Here is a 21,404-nt window from a genome sequence, read left to right on the forward strand (position 1 = left end):
TACTAGTGACACTTACAGGAGGCAGCTTGGCAGACTTCCTGAGGGCGGCATATTCCCTCTTGATCACTTCCTGTAACATAAAGAAAGAAGCAGCGTGAGATAAGAGCTGGCAATCTAATATCATTTGTTCCCTATTCATCTAAACATCTATTCTGCATTACATACCAGTGAGTTGAGCATTTTCCAGTAATGCATAATGTTCTCTTTGGCCCTCATCCTCGGGTCCACATCACATGTTAGAAGGAAGTGCTTTCTGAAAAAGAAAGATATCACTGAATGTTAATAAAACATTTTCCAGCAGTATTGCCCTTGCAGTTACCCCTGGGGCAATAGCAAATGATTCCCAACATGTAACAAGTCCATTTATGTTTTACTTACAGGACGATGTTCTCGCCGAATTCGACCCGGTAGTGATGTTCTGCAGGGAAAACACAATTCAGTTAAATACTGAGCTAAAGGGGGAAAGGAATTCACAAATAATAAAACAATGGCACAACCTTAGGAACTGATAAATAATAGAGGATTTTACCATAATAAGAAGCGAGGGCCTCAAAGTCCGTATATTCCGCCCTGAAGTCCTTCAGGACGGAGTACAGCGTCTGGAAGTAAAAAGAAAAAGCATTAGGGACAGAATACTAAGTGGCTCTGGCTCTGAGGTGAATAGAGACAATAAGGGGTTTGGGTTTTTATGGGGCAAACATGCCAGGAATAAGGGCATTTTATTCTGAAAATTTAATAAAAGTAGTGATTGGATTCCCTGGATGTCAGTTCTACCTGAGGCAAATTGTTTGGCAGCTCCAACACATATCTATATCTATATCTATATCTATATCTATATCTATATCTATATATATATATATATATATATATATATATATATATATATATATATATATATGAATGAACAAACAAGCCGCACTCCAAGGACTTCATTTTGAAAAATAAAGGTGAAGTTTTATTTCAACGTTTTGGCTCCTTATCTGGGGCCGTCTTCAGGAGAGTCTCCTGAAGACGGCCCCACTTAAGCAGCCGAAGTGTTGAGAATAAAACTTCACCTTTATTTTCAAAATGAAGACCTTGGAGTGTGGCTTGTTTGTTCACTGCATACTAATGTGTTGACCAGCACCCAGGCAGCGGTGGATTGTTAAGCGTGCACTATATATATATATATATATTATATATATATATATATATATATATATATATATATATAGATAGAGTTATAGAAGAGTGAAAGGGAAACACCAGTTCAGATGAGAGAGGATTGTTTAACACTGAGGCATTACCAGAAGAGATGGATTTCTCTGCTTCTTGTCCATCGTTGAAACCTAGAGGGACAAATAGACATAATCAGCCAAAATGAAGTCAAGAGTTGTTCCCCTTTAAATGAACTCTTTGTATGATGCAGAGAATGATGTTCTAAGACAATTTGCACTTGGTTTGCCTTTTTTATTATTTGTGGGTTTTGAGTTATTGAGCTTTTTCTTCAGCAGCTCTCCAGTTTGCAATTAAAACCATCTGGTTGCTAAGGTCCAAATTACTCTAGCAACCATGTTGCTGATTTGAAGAAAGTAGCAATAAACAATAAATGTGTAGCCTTACAGACATTTGTTTTTTTGATTGGGTCAGTGACCCCATTTTGAAAGCTGGAAGAGTCAGAAAACTATCGAAAACATTAATGAAAGACTAATGGAAAAGTTGCTTAGAAGTGCCATCCTGTTTTATACTAAAAATACATTAAAGGTGACCCACCCATTTAATTATTTCCTTATCTATATTCTCCCATTGTTATTGAAAATTGTTCCAGTCAATGCATTTAAAGCCCATTTATTATGCTGTTTGATTGGTTTGGCTTCTTTATAAATACCATATACAGTAGCCGTATGGGCTCATTATGCACAAAAGCCACGTGGGACCCCCAAGTGAATGATGACAGACTCTCTGAAGAAGAATCATTGCTGAATCAGTGAATTGCAAGATTTACCGTAATGAGATTCTCCCGATGGGGAAAAAAAAGTAGGGGCGCACCAGGCGGGGGCCCCCCAAAGGGGGGTCTTCCCTAAGGAACCCTGGCTCTCTTACACTGTTCAGCATAAAGATGTAATTATATAGAACCAATGGAGGAATGCAGAAAAATCACAAGATAGTTAATGGGCAGGGTGAATCAACGAAGTCGCGGTTCCAAAAATGAGAAAGGCACTGTAAGCCAATCTGTATAGAAAAGAGAATATAAACGGCAAGTAAGGGTAATTTAGCGTTAATATTTCCTATTTAATACAGAGGAAAGCAGAAATGTATTTTCCCTAAACTTTGATTCTTTGTATCAAGTTCCAGCAGGTACTGAGCCTCAGTCTCTAGAATGCTAGGAAGTTTCCTCACACAGTCAATTAGCAGAGAGCCCTAAATAACGCAGTCTGTGTCTCCCAACCAGCACTAACATTAAAGGCTTCTCTCAAGCACATTTAGGGGAAAATCTCCAAAATTCACTAAAAATCAGGCGAGAGGAGCAACATCTTGCTAGTCTGAGGGGGCGTCACCCAACCTTTTCCCCTCTTGTTTTACAAAGAAAGCGTGAGTGGGACAAGTGGAGTACAGACAGCTGGAACATTACATACGTCTTATATTCAATAGAAAATACTGTGTGTTAGGAACCCACTAAACCAGCTTTGAAACATAAAGCTCTATAAATACACCACACGACTCTCTCTTAATCGTACAAAGTCATGCTTGGAACACAAACACCCCAACTTACCGAGGACATTATACTAACGTCTTGGAATCAGACTTAAACCTCAATCCCTGAGCCAAATGGCTGACATATCAAAGTTAATCACAAAATGCGTCAGTATAGCTATAAAATAACAAGAACAATGAGATCCACCAGCTCTACCCACTATTAAGGCTAAGGAAGGGACCCCCTACAAGCCAAGGCACTGATGAACCATGGCTTTATAATGAATGGACCCAACAAGACTTATGCCAGCGCAGTAACTGCACTTGAACCAATAGGCCACATCATACAAAGCAAGGGCCTCTGTGTACTTAATAGTCTGTGTTATGTCTGCCACATCAATTAGAAATAAAAATGCCAAATATAATCCTCACTCATTCAACAGGGAACACTGCCCTTGAAGAGCAGGGGACGAGAGGTGACTATCTGTCACCTGGAAAACCAGCTTACAAAACCACACCAGCCGATTCAGGTAATCAATCAAGCTGTGACAGTTGGTCAGTCCGATTGGTGGCCCTCGTGGTGAGAGTAAAGCATACTTGCCCTCTGGGAAGATTTTTTTGCCCAAAAAACCTTTATTTAGTGGAAAAAGAGGAGGAATTTGGGCAAGATCCCACAGAGATGGCATGCAGTGGTGTGCCTCGCCTATTTACTGAATCTTGTATTTGTCCCCTAAAAGTGGCTTGTGAGATGCCTATTAATCTAGTGCTCTTGAGGAGAACCAAGTGCAGAACTTTTGTGGACGGCAGTTATGCAGACTGCCAGCAAAATTCACATATCTACAGAAGGAAACTTTTGGGAACCCGTAGCACACCATAAAGAAAACTAAGGTGGGAGTCAGAAGCGACGTGCCAATTGGGACAGCTTGGGTGCGTGTAGAATCGTGGGACACTTTACAGCAGGTCGCCATAGAAGAGAAGAGGAGACTAACCTAGCCAGGCGATTGACATGCTTGGTTTAGTCCGTGGTAAGTGTATATTCCCTCTGAGAATATTGCCACATAACCTTACTATAGGGAAAAAAAAGAGGGAAAAGCTTGGGTGACGCCCCCCTCAGAACTAGCAATGTTGCTCCTCTCCCCGATTTAGGTGACATTTGGAATTTTCCCCTTAAAATGTGCTTTGGGAGAAAGCCTTTAATGTTAGTGCCTGGTGAAGACACAGACTTTGGCAGTTAATTTAGGGTACTCTCTGCTAACTTGAACGTGTGCAAAGGGGAAACTTCCAGCATTCTAGAGGGACCGAGCCAGTACCTGACATATGGAACCTGATACAAAGCTCAAAGATTTAGGAAAATAACATTCTGCTTTCCTCTGTATTAAATAGGAAATATAGCGCCTAAATTGCCTGTTAACTTCCTTTATATTCTCTTTCTATACCAGATGCTTGACATGCCTTTCCTGCATTTTGCGACCTGCGACTCGAGTGATTCACACACCTGCCCATTAACACCTGGGAGTTTTTTTGGCTTCTCCATTGTTCATATTAATTACATCTTTATCTAAAAACAGTGTAAGAGAGCCAGGCGTTCCTTAGGAGACCCCCTTGGGTTGCCCCGGCCTTTGTGTCCGCCCCCTAACTTTTTTCCCCATCGGAGAATCTTCAAACAGGTTTAATCTGAAAATTCAACTGTTCAGCACTGATTCTTCTTCAGAGCAGTCACTATCGTCACTCAATTCACCTTTGGTGTAGTCTCCACGTGGCCTTTGTGCATATGAGCCCATTACCGGCTACTACATATCGCATATTTTATTTATAAAAGCCAATCACATCACACAGCATAATAATCGGGCGTTTAACTCATTCATGTGACTGGACACATGGTTTTTCATACAAATGGAGAATATGGTAATAACTAAGAAATAATAAATGGATGCTTGGTTCACTTTAATGATATTTTAGTATAAAACAGAGAGAGGCTAACTTCTAAGCAACTTTTTCCTATTAGTTCTCTATTAAAATGTTTGCGATAGTTTCTTCATGACTCTTTCCAGCTTCAAAATGGATATGGTCACTACCCCATCCAAAAACAAATGGCGTAAGGCTACACATTTATGTTATGCTACTTTTCTTCAAATAGGCACATGGTTACATTGCTAGAGTAATTTGGACACTTAGCAACCAATGGTTCTAATCTGCAAACGGAGACGCTGCTGAAGAAACAACAGCTCAATAACTCAAAACCCACAAATAATGAAAAAAAAGGCAAACCCAAGGCTAAATGTTGTCTTAGAACACTCATTTCTCTGCAATTATCTACAAAGAGCTTCAATTATCCAAAGCTGCCGAACAAACTCTTGACTTCATTTGGCAATGCTAGTAGCTTCAACCAATCCACTATCACAATCTTCTCGATAAAAACCTCTAGTTTCAAGCGTTTATGACAAGAAGCAGAGAAATCCATCTCTTTCTGGAATGCCTCGTGTAAAACAATCCTCTCTTACATCTAACTGGTTCCCTTCACTCTTCTATAAATTAAGCTTCTTCCTTAAAGCTAGCGCTGTCTGCTGGCTTCCTATTGTATATATTTATATATATATAATATAAAATAGTCATATAAATAGTAATATATAACTTATATTAATAATATAATATTATATATTTATATATTATATAAATAAATATATTTATATAGTTTATATAAAAATATATATAATAATATTTAGATATGTATAATAATATATATATATATTATATATATAATATATATATAGTTAGTATATATATAATTATATATCTATATAGTATAAATATTATATATATATAGTATACTATAAGATATATATATATTATATAATATTATATATTATATATAATATATTATATATATAAACATATTATATTATATTATTATATGATATAATAGAGATAACTCCCCACGTCAACGAGTGATCGTGTGTGTTATTTAAGAAGTTGTATGTCTCATTTATAATTGATCTTAGCCACGTTCCAAATATTAATGTCCAGTTAGAGCTAGAAATGCAATAAAGTAATAGCACTATACGCACGCAGATTTGTCAGAAATAGATGCTATATACGGATCTAGTGGCGAGAACGCTCAACGCCTACCATTCTCAGACTCAGAGAGCCATAAGGCTTTATCGTTATCAACAACATCAAATCCGGATGGCCATCGTTCTAAGAAAAAATTCGCCCGGTTGGAGGCTCCTGCAAGTGTGGTGGATGGAGGCACTCATATGACTCGGCGAGCGCACATCCAGGCGCCCACGTATACCTTACTATGCAAAGAAGCGCATTGGACTGAGAAAATCGATGTGAATCGAATACAAAAATGGCCACCGGCCGGTAAATACCGGCTGCCATATCACCGCGCGAAAAGCATGGATAATGCTATCGGAAGGAAGAGCGCCAGCACGATAATTTCTGCAGGATATCACTTCTGTGAGCAAACCAGGTGGCGTACTTTTACGCTCAGTTCGATGATTATCATGATCACCTACTTCCCTCTTCACGCTATACTTACGTGTACCTGAGCGCTGAAGGAGCACACACTATGACACTAAAACCATTCAACACTCGGTGATTTTACGCTATGTCCATATGTCTCAAGTAGGCCTTTCCCTGTGCCGTCATAACAGCCTCGTACAGTATGCCCCTGTGGATTCTTTGGCGTACACGATCTTCGATAGAGGTAGATAGAGCTAGCCGAACATAAGTCTTTCTCCCCGTTCTTACCTCATGCTTACGTGCGCACATTGAGACGGACAGCTACAGTCGAACAGGCTGTCACTATACCTAAACACGTGCGAGCCTGAGACCTTGCTCCTACGACAGCTTACTTCTCACAAAGACTCCCATTCATGCAACTATATAGCACGCCGTACGATCAGCGATATCGTGATTCCGGGAATGATTTCCGAACGTACTTCTGCATGTTACCCATCGTGCTTCGGCCACTGGTCCTCGCGGTCACCTGGATGCCACATCAATTTGTCACCTCTATAGAAAACTGATATCCACGCTAACTTGACTTGGCTTATCATTGGACTCTATCTCTCTAAGCTTATTAAATTTCCAGCACGATTTAGCAAATGCCCGCTAATCATTTATCTCTCCTGGCATGCTCCCCTCCTGCCCCATTCACCCTCCGCCAAAACCGCCTTTCTGCGACGATTCTCCTCAGAGCCAGAGCCACATAAGTATTCTGCTCGCCTGAATAGCCTTTTTTCTTTTTAACTACAAACGCACGAATGTTCGCGTTACTCTCAAGTCTGAATTATCAGGGCGAATGTGTAAGCGCGACGAGATATCTCGAGCACTTTTGAGCCCACTCGGAAATAAAGCCTGTCTCACACTTTATCTGGTACTTGGGATATAACACTCCTGCTTATTATATCTAATTCCCTAAGTTGCTGCCAATATGTTTTATTATTTGTAATTTCCCTTCCCCCTTTAGCCTCGAGTATTTAACTGAATTTGTGTTTTACCCCGCAGAACCATCACTTACCGGGTCGAATTCGGCCATGATTAAACATATCCTGATAAGTAAAACATAAATGGACTTTACATGATTGACATCATTTTATTCCCCCAGGGGTAACTGCAAAAGGCCAATACAGATAACAGCTTGGAAAACATTTTTATTAACCATTCATATATACTTTCTTTTTCAGAAAGCACTTCCTTCTAACATGTGATGTGGACCCGAGGATGAGGGCCAAAGAGAACATCATGCATTACTGGAAAAATGCTCCACTCACTGGTATGTAATGCAGAATAGATGTTTAGATGAATACGGGAGACAATGATATTAGATTGCGAGCTCTTATCGTCACGCTGCTTTTTCTTTATGGTTATAGGAAAGTGATCAAGAGGGAATATGCCGCCCTCAGGGAATCTGCCAAGCTCGCTCCTGTTAAGTGTCACTAGTATAATTATGATTATAGGAGAGGTTTATTATTCACTTTGAGTCTCCTATAATAACGTAGAACATTATCATTCATTGTATGCTCCTGCTCCCCTGGGGGCATCCTATAAAATCTCCGCCATCCAAGTGCCATTTTCACCAGAAACAAAAAATGGTTTTATCACAAAGCGTTCACATGGCCACAATAATGGCATTGGTACAAAGAAGCGCTTAACATTGACTCTCTTCTTCCACAGGATCATCCAACTCGAGTGCGAAACCGGAGGAAGCAGCTTGAGTATCTGCGCTGGAGAATGTAAGTTCACCTGGGATCACTGTCCCTGATGCTTTTCTGGGTGTTTAACCGCTAGATAATGAACTTTGATTGGTCTATTGCAATCGGGACAACGGCACAAGGGGTAATTTGGGGTTTTTTCTCCCTATGATGAGAAAAAGGCTGATGCTCAAAAATTACAATATCACAAACATCAGCTGCCGGCAGGGAATCCCACACCCTCACTGCCCCTCAGCATATAAAGGTACTATTAGCAGCACATATACAGGCATAATCCTAATTGTCTCCTTTCTTTCCCCTTTGCTCCTATCCTTGTGCCTCCCCTGCGCTCACAGACTATCAAACCAACATCTGACCCAGCTTCACCATGAGTTCTTGAGGGAGCTGAAGCTAAAGAAAGCGGCTGGGGTATGTATTCTGCATTAACCACTTTCAATTACACTTACTGGCCACATACATATTTAAAAAAAAAAAAAAAGATGTTTTCTCGTACCTCCGGGTGCTTTTGGCCATACTGATAGCACAGAAACTTGTTGAACTTTTTTTAGGTCCTACAACCATAGCATGTATCTCAGCATGTATCACTGGGGGAAGTCTAGCATGGAACTTACTCAGCTCAGTAACTGCCCAATGTGTTACAGTAGGGACAGGTGTGTAGTAGGTATAATGATATTTCTTAGGTACAAGCTATCTGGCTATTTTAATCATCCAGTGATCAGAATTGTAGTTGCAATACTTTGGAAACAAATTACAACAATGACCCATTTTTTTCATTTTCTTCCCTTTAAACCTAGTAAGAAACAAGCACACAGTCCTGCAGCTGAAGAAGAGGAGGATGGAGCCCCTGCAGCAGCAGATGAGGAAGCCCTTGATACAGAGGACAAGGAAGAGGAGCGGAAGGAGCTCCCGCTGAAGACCCTGCAGTGGAGGAGAAGATGATGGAGGAGCAAGCAGAGGAAGAAGCAGCTCCTGGAGCAGCAGAAGAGGAAGCTCTTGCCTCTCAGGAAGAAAGAAGAAGGAGCTGAAGATAAAGAAGAGGAGGATGCTCCAACAAATGAAGAAACAGCTCCTCCCGCTGAACAACAGCAAATTCCTGAAGAGGAGGAGAAAGAAGAGGGAGCAGAAGTAGGAGGTTTCTGCAGATGAACATCAAACCCCTAGAGTGGAGGAGAAGACAACGGAAGAGCAATCTCCTGCAGTGGAGGAGAAAGAGGAGGGAGTTGATGGAGAAGAAGAAGCTCCTGAGGTGGAAGAAATCATAAAAGACCCTCTGGTGGTGGAGAGGCCGACCCTCCGAAAACAGTTCAGGAAGGCCATCATGAAGATGCTTCGGAGAGTTGGGTAATGTAATCAATTTACTGACAATTACCCATTATCTAGAGATGCTAGACCTATAGCCTTTAATATCATAAGGAAACAAGTATGTCTTTATTCTTATGTCAACACTTTCTATATCTTTTCTTTTCAGCATTCCACCCAAAGACTCACCTGCTGCTGCTGCTGCTGCCGCCGACCCAACACCATGGCCTGAATCCTAAATGATCCAGGGTGTAAAACCGACTGCCGTTTCTAGGAGTCAGGAAGGAATTTTACCTACAGTGCAGATTGGTTCCCATAGTACTCTAGGGTTTTTCGCCTTCCTCTGGATCATTGGTCGTTAGGGATGCCCAAATATAAATTAGCTGTTCATTTTAATAAATCCTGTGCTCTCCGACAGGTTTCCCCATAAAAAAGTCTCTGTGTTTTTCTTTAATCCCTATGGTGAATATTGAGGGAAGGGGCTCCTGTGCCTCATTCTACCGGTTGGGGTGACAGGGCAATTAATACTGCTGGGAGCTGCTCAAAATGGCAGTGTAAGGGTAAAACTGGGTTGTGGTGCTGATACAGTGGGTTATTTGATGAAGGGAATGGGTTAATTTCTCTGCAGGGTTATTTGCTTCATATGTACATTGATGGGATGAAAGACATAGGGACACATATTGATCTCAAATGATTGAAAGGAACTACAAAATTGCTTTATCCATAGGCCACAATGTAAGCATTTCCATTCAAGTCCATTGCCCTCTTAATATTGGAATTCCATCCACTTCCCACAAGCCTATTTATACTATACCAGACATTTAGTATATGAAGGTGCTTGATATTAGGGAATGCCTGTGCTGGATTTGTTTTTTGGTTACCACTCTCTCCAGGTTATGAGAAATCCTTTTGGGGTAGGGGATTTCCTGCTAAAGCGATGGAGGAGTATTATATTTCTTCCTGCCCCCACAATGACACACTTCCATTGTTTGCTAGGCGAGGAAGTCCTTTGATGAGGTAATAAGGAAGGACTGGGGCAAGTTGGGCCAACCCTGCCCCTGGATCCACGAACCCCCCCCACTCAGTACCAAAGTTCACATGGACATGAACCTGGAACCAGTAACTTTTGGTCAAGGTAGACTCTTTAAACAGTTACCTAACTCAACCTAAATCAAATTTATTAGTAGAACTTTTCCGCATTTCTGATGTGTAAATATGAGGCAGTGGGTTAAATACTTTGGTCAAACACTCGACGGTCCGAATAAAGGCAATGGTAAACAAGGAAATGTGTTGCCTATGGGAAATCTGTGCTACTGTCAGGTGACAATTCTCATGAAAATACTTTCCCCTCCTTTAAATCTTAAATGTTAAAAAAACATTGGTGGCCTAGGGCCTTAAGAGTTAAAACATTGGTGGCATGTGGCCCTAAGAGCTAAAAACATTGGTGGCCTAGCGCCCTAAGAGTTAAAAACATTGGTGACCCGGGGTCATAAGAGTTAAAACATTGGCGGCCTGGGGCCCTAAGGGTAAAAACTTTGATATCTTGGGACCATAAGAGTTGAAGACATTGGTCGCCTGGGGCCCTAAGAGGTAAAAACATTGGTGACAAAGGGGCCCTAAAAATTAAAAACATTGGTGACCTGGGGCATAAAGAGCTAAAAACAATTGTGGCAAGGGGCCCTACTACAAATATCCTTATCATCTACAGTGGGGGTACAATATCCCTTATAATACACAATACTCAGAGTTCCCTGTATAACTCAGCCTGTGGCCTTGTGCATTTATATGTGATGTCTATAGCCTTATAATTTACAATGGGGGTTTATTATCCCCTATAATACATTTGTAACAGTTCCCAGTGTAACTCAACCTGCAGTCTTGTGCATTTATATTGTCACAGAACCCCTCAATGACTTCTAATATCCTTATGAATGACAGACAGTATAGGGTGCACAGTCTCTGTTATAATACATAATACCCGAGTTATACAGTGATAGTTCCCTGTATAACTCACCCGCAGCCGTGTGCCTTTATATGGATTCTCAAATCCTTATAATTTACAGTAGGGGTACATTACGCATTATAATACACAAAATATACTCATTGTTCCCTGTATAACTCAGCCTGTATCCTTGTTCCTTTATATGGTCCCAGAAATGTTTCACCGTCCCTCTCTACTATAGCACCTCATCTATTCAATGTGGCAAAACTGCTGATCCCCACATGATAGAAATCGCTGCAGCCCCCAATAATCCAGGACTGGATAAACAAAATGAGTGAATTATACCATTCTGAGGAAATCTCAGCTACAGCCCCTGAATATGTCACTAGATTTACAGCTAAATGGATATACTGGACCCTCTGTAAAGGGGTTGTTCACCTTCCAAACACTTTTTTCAATTCAGTTGTCTTTAGATTGTTCCCCGGAAATGAAAACTTTTTGAATTACATTCCATTATTTATTTTTTACTGTTGAAAGTTGAATGTTCCTGTCTCTGGTGTTTGATTCTAGCAGCTCAGTAAATCAGGTGCAGACTCTGAACTGTTACAATTTTGCAACATTAAGTTGATATATTTCTCAGCAGCATCTCTGGAGTATTAGCAACTATTGTATCAATTCTAACAGCTGCCTGTAATGAAACCAGAGATTCTGCTCAGCAGGGACAAAGATAAGAAATGTATCAACTAAATGTATCCATTTAGAACAGTTTACAGGGTCGGGGACCCTCAGGGCTGTTTCAGAGGTGAAAAATACTTCAATATTAGAAAAACTGTGACACATAGAAAATAGAAAGTCATTGGAAAATGTCATTATTTCTGCGTGATCTATCGGAAAACAACTAGTTGTTTGAAGGTAAACCACCTCTGTAAAGGGAGGCTGGGTTGTGCGCTGGGCCCCTCGGAAGTGCCAATTTAAAAAAAGCACCAAAATTGCCTACCTCTACAGCCACTCTGAAGATAATCCTCCCAGCCGCTCCTAAATGAATCGTTCTAGACACTTTGCAGATAATCCTCCAGCCGCTATGAAGATAATCCACACAAACCGCTCTGGAAATAATCCTCCCATCTGCACTGCGGATAATTCACTCAATCCATATGAAGATCATCCGCTCAATCACAACAATGAAAATCCTCCCATCCAACCTGAAGATAATCCTCCCGGAAGCTGTGAAGTAAATCCTCAATTTCTCTTAAAAAAAATCCTCTCAATCACTCTGAAGATGATCCTCCCAGCTGCTCTGAAGATAATCCTCCAATCTGCACTGCGGTCCATACGAAGATAATCCTCTCAGTCGCAATGAAGAAAATCCTCCCATCCGACCTGAATATAATCCTCCCAGCCGTTCTGAAGATAATCCTCAAAACCGCTCTGGAGATAATCCTCCCATCCAATCTGAAAATAATCCTCACAGCCGTTTCGAATATAATTCTCCCAGCAGCTCTGAGGCTATGGATACACGTGCGGATGTTCGGCGCAGTTTCAGTGCAGTTTTTAAAAAAAGCTGACCTCTGCAAAAATACGCTAGCAGTTTCAATCTTGTTTTTTTTTAAAAAAAAACGCGTCGCGAACCTTTGTGAAAATCCACACGTGTCAATAGCCTGAAGATACACCTCCCAGCCGTTCTGAAGGTAATCCTCCCATCCGACTTGAAGATAATCCAACTCTCGTAAAATAATCAAGCCACTCTGAAAACAATCCTCACAGCTGCTCTGAAGAATAATTCTCCCAGATGCTCTGAAGATAATCCTCCCTGATGCTCTGAAGATAATCCTCCCAGGTGCTCTGAAAATAATCCTCAAAGGCTCAAAAAATAATCCAGGCACTCTGAAGATAATCCTCCCAGCCGCTCTGAAGATAATCCATATTATCTTCAGAATAAAATGGAGTCTATGGGAGAAAACCTTCTTGAAATTCAGAGCTTTCTGGATTACAGATCCCATACCTGTAAAACAAAATTCAAGCAAATGATCCTAGAACTACCACAATATATATATATATAACATGAAAACAACCTTCTGTAGAATTTCACACCAACCACATCACACTCAAAACCTAAAAAAATAGGCACTATGCTAAAATAACCCACAATATCAACCCCCCAATATCTCCCACAGCAATGCTGGACTAAATACAAACATGTTCTGTACCGACCAAAGCCATAATACTTACCATGAGAGTGTCCCAGGCAAACGTCTTCCTCTGTCTTCTGATCTCTCTTCTATCCCTTCTGCTATATCCTTCTTATTTGTATATTCCTGATAAAGACAAATGTATGTAAAAAAATCCATTAAAAAAACCTATATTATGGGTTTTTTTTGACAACATACACCTTTCAAATCTGCCGTAATTTTTGTACAATTCCATTTCTGTAACAAGATATAGACTAAAAAAAATGAAGGCTAAAAAGATCAAATTGAAGGTCACTTTAGAAACCAACATACTTTAGGTTCCAAGTCCAAAACTCCCACTAACTGTAGGTTCACTCTACAGAATCATAGATTTTTTTTCTGCAAAATACACACAACCACCAATATGAGCCCATAACCCTTTAGCCCACACAAAAACCTCTGGCTCACTGTCCTGACCTGACTCATAACACTGCTACAGTGCACTATAAGAAAACTAAACCTATGCTAACTGAGCCTCACACTTCCTACTCACTTGGGTCCTGGTTGTGGTTCTCCTGCAAGGTGGCTTCTTCAGTAGATGTTCATCCTGTGATGCACATCTGTCCCTGTGGCTTGTCTCCAATTCTCTTCTAAACTCCACCCCTTTCTATGTGTTTCACTACTCTCACTCCCTCTAGTGGCCAAACACTATATATACAGTTAACATAGATCCAACCCAACTCTACACTGCCATCTAGGAGCAGAAGTTGGTAATTACACTGCAATAACTTGTGAATGCCTTTAAAGACTAATGGCACACTGGGAGATATGATGCCCACGTTTTAATTTGTGCAACCATGGGTGAAACATATCCCTGAAATGTTTTTCCACTGGCCAGGGCCAGAACTAGGAGCAGGCAGAAGAGGCAGGTCCTACGACGCAATGAAAGGGGGGCGCTGGGAGCTACCTTTAAAAATGTCTTCTGCCTTCCCCTAGCCGGGTTCCCACCCCTTACTCCCCTTTGCTCTCCCCTCCCTCGTCACCCTCCCCTCCGTTGCTTTCTCTACCCACCCTTCGTTGCATTCTCCTCCCCTCCATTGCTCTCTCCTTCTTTGGGTGCATCCGGGTTGTTCTGCCACCGGCAATAAAGTAAATCGCCAGTCGCAAAACATACTCGGCACTTTGTTCCCAAAATGCAACTTCAGGTAACTTAAGGAACTTTTTATTACCAGCAGGGAAAACATTTTGAGAGAGCTTTGCATAAATTCTATTTTCTGTATAATCTTGTCCAGCCCTAGAAGGGATTTTGATCTCCATCTCTTAATTCTGCTAAAAACATATAAACTTTAACTTAGTTACCATCAAGTACAAGACACTGTTTTATTATTAGAGAAAAAGGCAGTCATTTTTAAAAAGTATAGGTATTCCTTTGAACTAAGCTTTATGCACTGAATCTAGGATTTGCATATTCAAATTAGGGGTGGGAAGGGAAATCATGTAACTATTTGTCACAAAACAAGGAAGTAAAAATGTTTTTTCCACTTTTTACATTCCTGTCACTGTTCATATGCAAATTAAGATTCCGATTCGATATGTTATTCAGCTGAATCTTTAATGAAGGATTCTGGGATTTGGCCGAATCCCAAATACCCCGACACCACTACACACTATGGGTGGCAACAAGACCCAGAGAGAATGCTCAGATGCAGCCTCCAGGCTGGAACACTATGACTGGACTGCTCCACAAGATGGCGGCACAATGCTTTAAGACCAGGCAGTACAGCTGCTATGCACCGCAATAAATGATTGCTGGCCAGCTCTATCTGAAAAAATATAGGAGGTTAAGACCGACCTCTCCCTCCTACAAGCTGACCTCCAGACACTGATAGAGAGGACAACTGGAGCGGAGAGAAGGATCTAAAGATTAGAGGACATGTGCAACCCCCTGGAGGTACAAGTGCACACTCTACAAAGCCAAAACCCAACCCTGGCATCCAAACTGGACAACAATGAAAACAGGCAGCTCAGGTATTCCAATGTTTGCTTATAGACTGTACAGAGAGATCTCAAAAAATAGGGAAGCACAATTCAGCAGGAACAGTACATAAGTTCGCTCACAGCCTGAACAGAGTTCCCATAACTATGGCAGCATAGGCATTCCCCTGTAATAAGCACAATTCAGCAGGAACATTCCCAAACTTTGCTCATAGCCTGTACAGAGAGATCTCAAAAAAATATGGCAGCATAGGAATTCCCCTGTACTAGGCACAATTCAGCAGGAACAGAGCCTAAGTTTACTCATAACCTGTATAGAGAGTTCCCATAAAACAATGGCAGCCGACCACCGTGATGATGGTCAATGTTCATGGGTCAAAGATCATGTGTCAAATGGCATGGGACAAAGGTCATGGGTCAAATGGCATTGGTCAAATGTTTGGGTCAGAGGGCAGTCCACCAAAGCATATGGCTGCAGATATCGAACCTCATGATGGTGGTCAAAGGTCATGGTTAAAAGGTCATGAATCGGGGCGTGGTCTGATGGCGCACTGAGTGAGACGTGTTTTGTGGAGCTCCGACACACTGCTATCTTAAGCTCTTATTAGACCTGTTGTTCCTCGCCCAAATGAGGAGAAATCAAAAAGCACCGACTGTCGGTAACACCCCAAAGATCCCTGCCGCGAAACGGAACCGGGATATCGAAGAATTCTTTGAGAAACCTCATGACGAGGTCCGGTGATTCCAATATGGCGGATGAAGATCAGCGTTCCGTGAGTGATACGCAGCTACTAACACCGGACCCCCCTGCTCTCCAGACGCTCTTGGCTGCTTTACCCAACAAAGCGGATTTGGCACAGCTCTTGTCGGACATACAGTCTTCGATAAAGCAAGAGGTAACTGGCTTACAGACAGAGCTGACTAAAATGGCGGGCAAACTTATGGCTGTGGAATCGGCCCAGTCGGGTCTACTTGACAAAACAGACCAGTTATCCGCAAGAGCCACTAACCAAGAGCGGCAGATTTATATGCTAAAAAGGGCGACGGAAGATCTAGAAAATCGCAACAGGCGATGCAACATCAGAATCAGAGGGCTTTCAGAAAAGGCTGACCTCCCAGAAGCCCGCCGCTCTGTCGAAGGCCTTTTCCGACAACTACTGCATGCTGCATGCATCGTTTTGCCCAAAAGGAGGAACTCCTGCGCAGAGCGAGGGAGGCGGGCGAGTTGGACATCGAAGGTGACAAGATTGAGCTCTATCAGGATCTGGCTCACTCTACGATTCTACAACGCAGATTTCTGAAAGAGTTAATAGATGTCCTTCGATCACAAAAAGTTGTTTACCGTTGGGCTTTTCCGTTTGCCTTGGCGGCTAGACACAACGGTACTTGGATATATCTCCGGGAACCTGCCGACGCAAGCCGCTTCTGCTCTGCCTTGGATATCGCAACCCCGGACCTCTCCGCTTGGGCTCACTACGTATATGGCTCTGAGGACTTCGTTCCTGATGGCTGAACGGAAGGCGCCAGCTCCCATTTTTGCTCACTTACCTGAACACCGAGTGACCTGCTTCAGGTACCCTGTGATCCTTATGGCTGACACTCTCAGGGATTATCCTATGGTGCTCTGATGGTTTTTTGAGTGTGTCATATTTAGCTCTTTGCTTTGTTTTGGCTTGGTTTTGCCTTTTTGGGATAGCCCCTCTTGACTTTTGGGCCTCCCGTTGTTCAAGCTTGGATAATTGCTCTCCCTTAGACCTTTGGTCTCTCTTTTCTACCGCTTCTGGATCTACTATTATTGCTGCTTCACAGCCTTTACCGGGGCAACATCTCCAGGGCAGTGTGTATAGGCTCAACATGCCAGGACATCACCATATGCTGATCCCCTTATGATGGGCTTTTTACCTGTGTCTTGTCATCATTGGGTTAACTATTCCTTCTTCAATTGTCTGAGCGACAGCCTGCCTGAAATGTGTTAGCGATATTTTGGATCCTTTAAATGGGCGAAATAACATCTCTGCTTCCTGGGGTTTGGTGCCTTTTTTTTTTTTTTTTTTTTTTTTTTTTTTGCCGGGCAGGAGCCCCTGTTTTGGGTGCAGAACACGTTGGCCATACATGTACGTGTGTTAACAACATTGGCTGCCGTTAAAGTACTTTGCTCTTGTACTCATTTTGCTCTTATATTTCGCAGGTTGTATCCTTGAGCAATCTTTCTCTGTTTGCATCTACGTTTACATGCAAGGCTACTGTGATGCTATGTTCTGTGTATATCTGTTATGCATACGTGGGAATGTAGTAGAATGTAGATATGGGTTCCCCCCCCCCTTTTTTTTTTTTTTTTTTTTTTTTTTTACTATTTCTAAGCATAGTCTTTTGGGCATCTCCCAGGCTTGTAGGTGGTGCTTGGCCCAGGTTAGCAACTATACTCTCCATTCACTATGGTTTAAGTAAAACTCTCAAATTGTTTATGTTATCAATGTTTGCTGTTACATTTGCTGTTATATTGTGTCAGAGCAACACGCTCGGTTAGCTCCTAGACCCTCCCCTCTTTTACGCTCCACGGTTCTCCCTACTACACAGGGGTAACGGTTTGTAGTATCCCCGTTAGTAAGAGCGTATTACCTTTTGGGGGAGGAAAATTTTTTCCCGCTTCTCCCTTATACAATTTTCTTGACCCTCTTTTCACTTTCCCTTCCTTCTTTCATCTCCCTACTTTCCTGTACATACTCTTTTGCCCTCCCTTCTGTCCCCTCTTCCTATCCTTTGGACTTACTCTTACCTTCTTTTCTTCCTCCTCTCCTCCTCCCCCCTTTTTTTTTTTTTTTTTTTCTTCCTTCTCTTCACTCCCCTCATTTTGGTCTTTATCCCTCTTTTCCTCTCTCTCTTCTCTTCCCTTACTTTTTCCTTGGTCTACCTTTAGTATCTTGCCATAATGCAGTCCCGACAACAACAAGTTGCTTCACGAGGTACTTCTCAGGTAAAAGTGGTCAGCTTAAATGCAAACGGTCTCAATTCTCCCAAAAAACGTATCCTCCTCAGCGCAGAATTGCGAAGGTTAAAGACTCAGGTAGCTTTTATTCAAGAAACCCACTTCAAAGTGGACTCGGTCCCCCGCTGGTCCAACAAATACTTTCCAGAGATACATTGTAGTGTCCCCCAACAGAATAAAACTAAGGGGGTGGCTATCCTCTTTGGCAGGAACTTCCATTTTAAGGTTCTCTCCACCAAAAAAGATCCTAATGGTAGGTTTGTTTTTGTGAAAGGTACCCTAGGTACTCAGAAAATCACCTTTGCCAATATTTACTTGCCTAACAAGCATCAAGACGTTGCGTTTCACAATATCTCAGAAGTTCTCCTGAGCTTCATGGACGGCCTTTTAATCTTGGGTGGGGATCTGAATGTTCCTCTGGCTCCTCTCATTGATTGCTCCACATGCACATCCAGCGTGCCTGTGAGTGTCTCTCGTAATATTGTTAGAGACCTTCACCGCCTGCAGGTAGTTGATGCATGGCGTCTTGTCCAACCTGCAGGAAAGGACTATACTTTCTATTCCGCCAGACACAACCTTTATACTAGAATTGACTATCTGTTCTTGTCCCACCATCATCTTGGCGTTTTGGGTGATGCTGAAATTTACACCCGCACATGGTCCGACCATGCTCCTGTGTCTGTGACGGTGTCTTTGAACACGGATTTCTCTAGAGATGGCACTTGGAGGGTGAACGAATCGGGGCTAAAAGACAAGGCGTTCTTAGATGAACTTAGGGTTGCCCTACAAAATTATTTTACGGAAAATGTGACTGATGATATCAACCCTCTTACGGTTTGGGAAGCACACAAATGCTGCATTAGGGGCATTCTTATTCAATTGGGTTCTAGGAGGAAGCAGGCACATAAGGCTAAACATGAGAAGTTGTTATTTGATATCCGGCAATTGGAGACCACTCATATGAGTACCTCCGATGCAGCCTCTCTGATGAAATTAGTGGAATTACGCACAGCCCTGACAAACCATCACGACCTTTTTGTAGAGAAAGTCATCACGAGAATGAGGCATAGATTTTATGAGCATGGGGACAAATGCGGTAGATTACTTGCCCGTCTCCTATGCTCGCAGGTCACCAGGAATTACATCCACAGCATTCAGCCAAAGACGGGGGGTGCTTTACACCACAGCCCCCTTATAGCTCAGGAATTTCATAGGTATTATTCTGCTCTCTATCAGCTCGAATCCCCCACAGTAGTGGACGGCATCCCTCACGCTGATGCTATCGACACTTTTCTTAACTCTGTTGCTCTCCCTAGCTTGAATCCAGATCAGCAAGCAGCTCTTGACGCTGACATTACGGCTAATGAAGTTTCCCAAGCAATTAAATCTTCTCCGACGGGCAAAAGCCCGGGACCGGATGGTTACACTGTGAGCTATTATAAAGCCTGCTCAGATATCCTTATCCCTCATCTGACTAAAGCATTTAATGCTCTGCAGTCGGACGCCCATCTCTCCCACACTTCTCTGGAGGCACATATCTCACTGTTATTGAAAACTAATAAGAATCCGGTGGACCCTGGCAGTTATAGGCCGATCTCCCTGATAAATGTCGATGTCAAGCTCCTAGCAAAGATAGTCGCTTCCAGAATACAAACAGTACTAAACCCGTTGATCGGTCTTGACCAAACTGGCTTTATCCCGGGTAGAGAATCAAGAGACAATACTAATAAAGTGATTAATATACTACATTACGCAAAGCGTACCAACACCCGCCTCATGCTCCTGTCCACTGATGCCGAAAAGGCCTTTGATAGGGTTAGCTGGACATATATGTTTAGGTGCCTCACAAAATTTGGAATGGGTGAACGTATTAGTAAATGGATACAATCTCTGTATGATGGGCCTGTAGCCAGGGTCAGAGTCAACGGGGTGCTCTCCGAGTACATACATATCAAGAATGGCACTAGGCAGGGATGCCCTCTTTCCCCTACTCTATTCGCCCTTGCGCTGGAACCCTTTCTCGTGCATGTCAGGTCTCACTTAGATATTTCGGGTGTTGCGATTAGGGGCAAACAACAGAAGATAGCAGCTTACGCCGACGACCTGCTTTTCTTCATAACTAATCCTATTGTATCAATCCCCAATTTGAATAATCTACTGGATACGTATAGTCAATTAAGCAATTTCAAGATAAACTTCTCCAAGTCAGTTGCGCTAAACATCTCCATTCACCCGCAAACGATCCAGGGACTTTCTCAGAATTTTCCGTATAGCTGGGCGCATCGTCAGCTCACGTACTTAGGCATTACGATTACAAAAGATTATGATGATTGGGTGGAGATCAATTGTAAGAAATTACACAACACGTTAGCTAAAGATTTCCGTGCCTGGTCCAAGCAGCCTTTGTCATGGGTGGGCCGAATTAATGTTGTTAAGATGAATGTTATGCCTCGTTTGCTCTATTTGTTCCAATGTGTCCCGCTCTTCTATCCTACCAGCTGGTTGAAGACTTTTCAATCCTCTATTGTTAAGTTTATCTGGAATAACAAATCCCCTAGAATCAAATCTGTTCTCCTATACAGGAAAAAAATTGATGGGGGTCTGGCCCTCCCGGACTGTACACGATATCTTAGAGCATCGATACTTAATAGGATACTTGATTGGTCTTACCATGTGGACAATAAGGGATGGGTTGAAATCGAACAACAATCCTCGGGTACGCACCTTCTGCACTTGCCTTGGATTGATAAGCTACATCGGAGGATATTATATCCCTCGCACCCGTTACTTAAAAATACTCTGAAGATTTGGGATTTGGTAAAATGCAGCCCTAGTATTACATCTTTTCCTTCGCCCCTTATGCCGATCACGAACAACCCGGCGTTTCCGGCGGCGCTTAGACCCAAAGCGTTTCACGAGTGGTTGGTAGATGGCCACCTACAATTTGTACATGTGTTGGAGAAAGGGCAGCTCGCTAGCTTGGAGCTTCTTAGGCAAGCCAGACCTAATGCATCCCTCCAAGATTATAAATATTGTCAGATTAAACACTTCTTTGCTTATCTGGGAGGTGACAAAGTGTTGGGGAGACCACTAACTCCATTTGAAAAATTATGCATTTTGGA

The sequence above is a fragment of the Xenopus laevis genome, chromosome 7S (assembly GCF_017654675.1).
Source record: "Xenopus laevis strain J_2021 chromosome 7S, Xenopus_laevis_v10.1, whole genome shotgun sequence".
NCBI lineage: Eukaryota > Metazoa > Chordata > Amphibia > Anura > Pipidae > Xenopus > Xenopus laevis.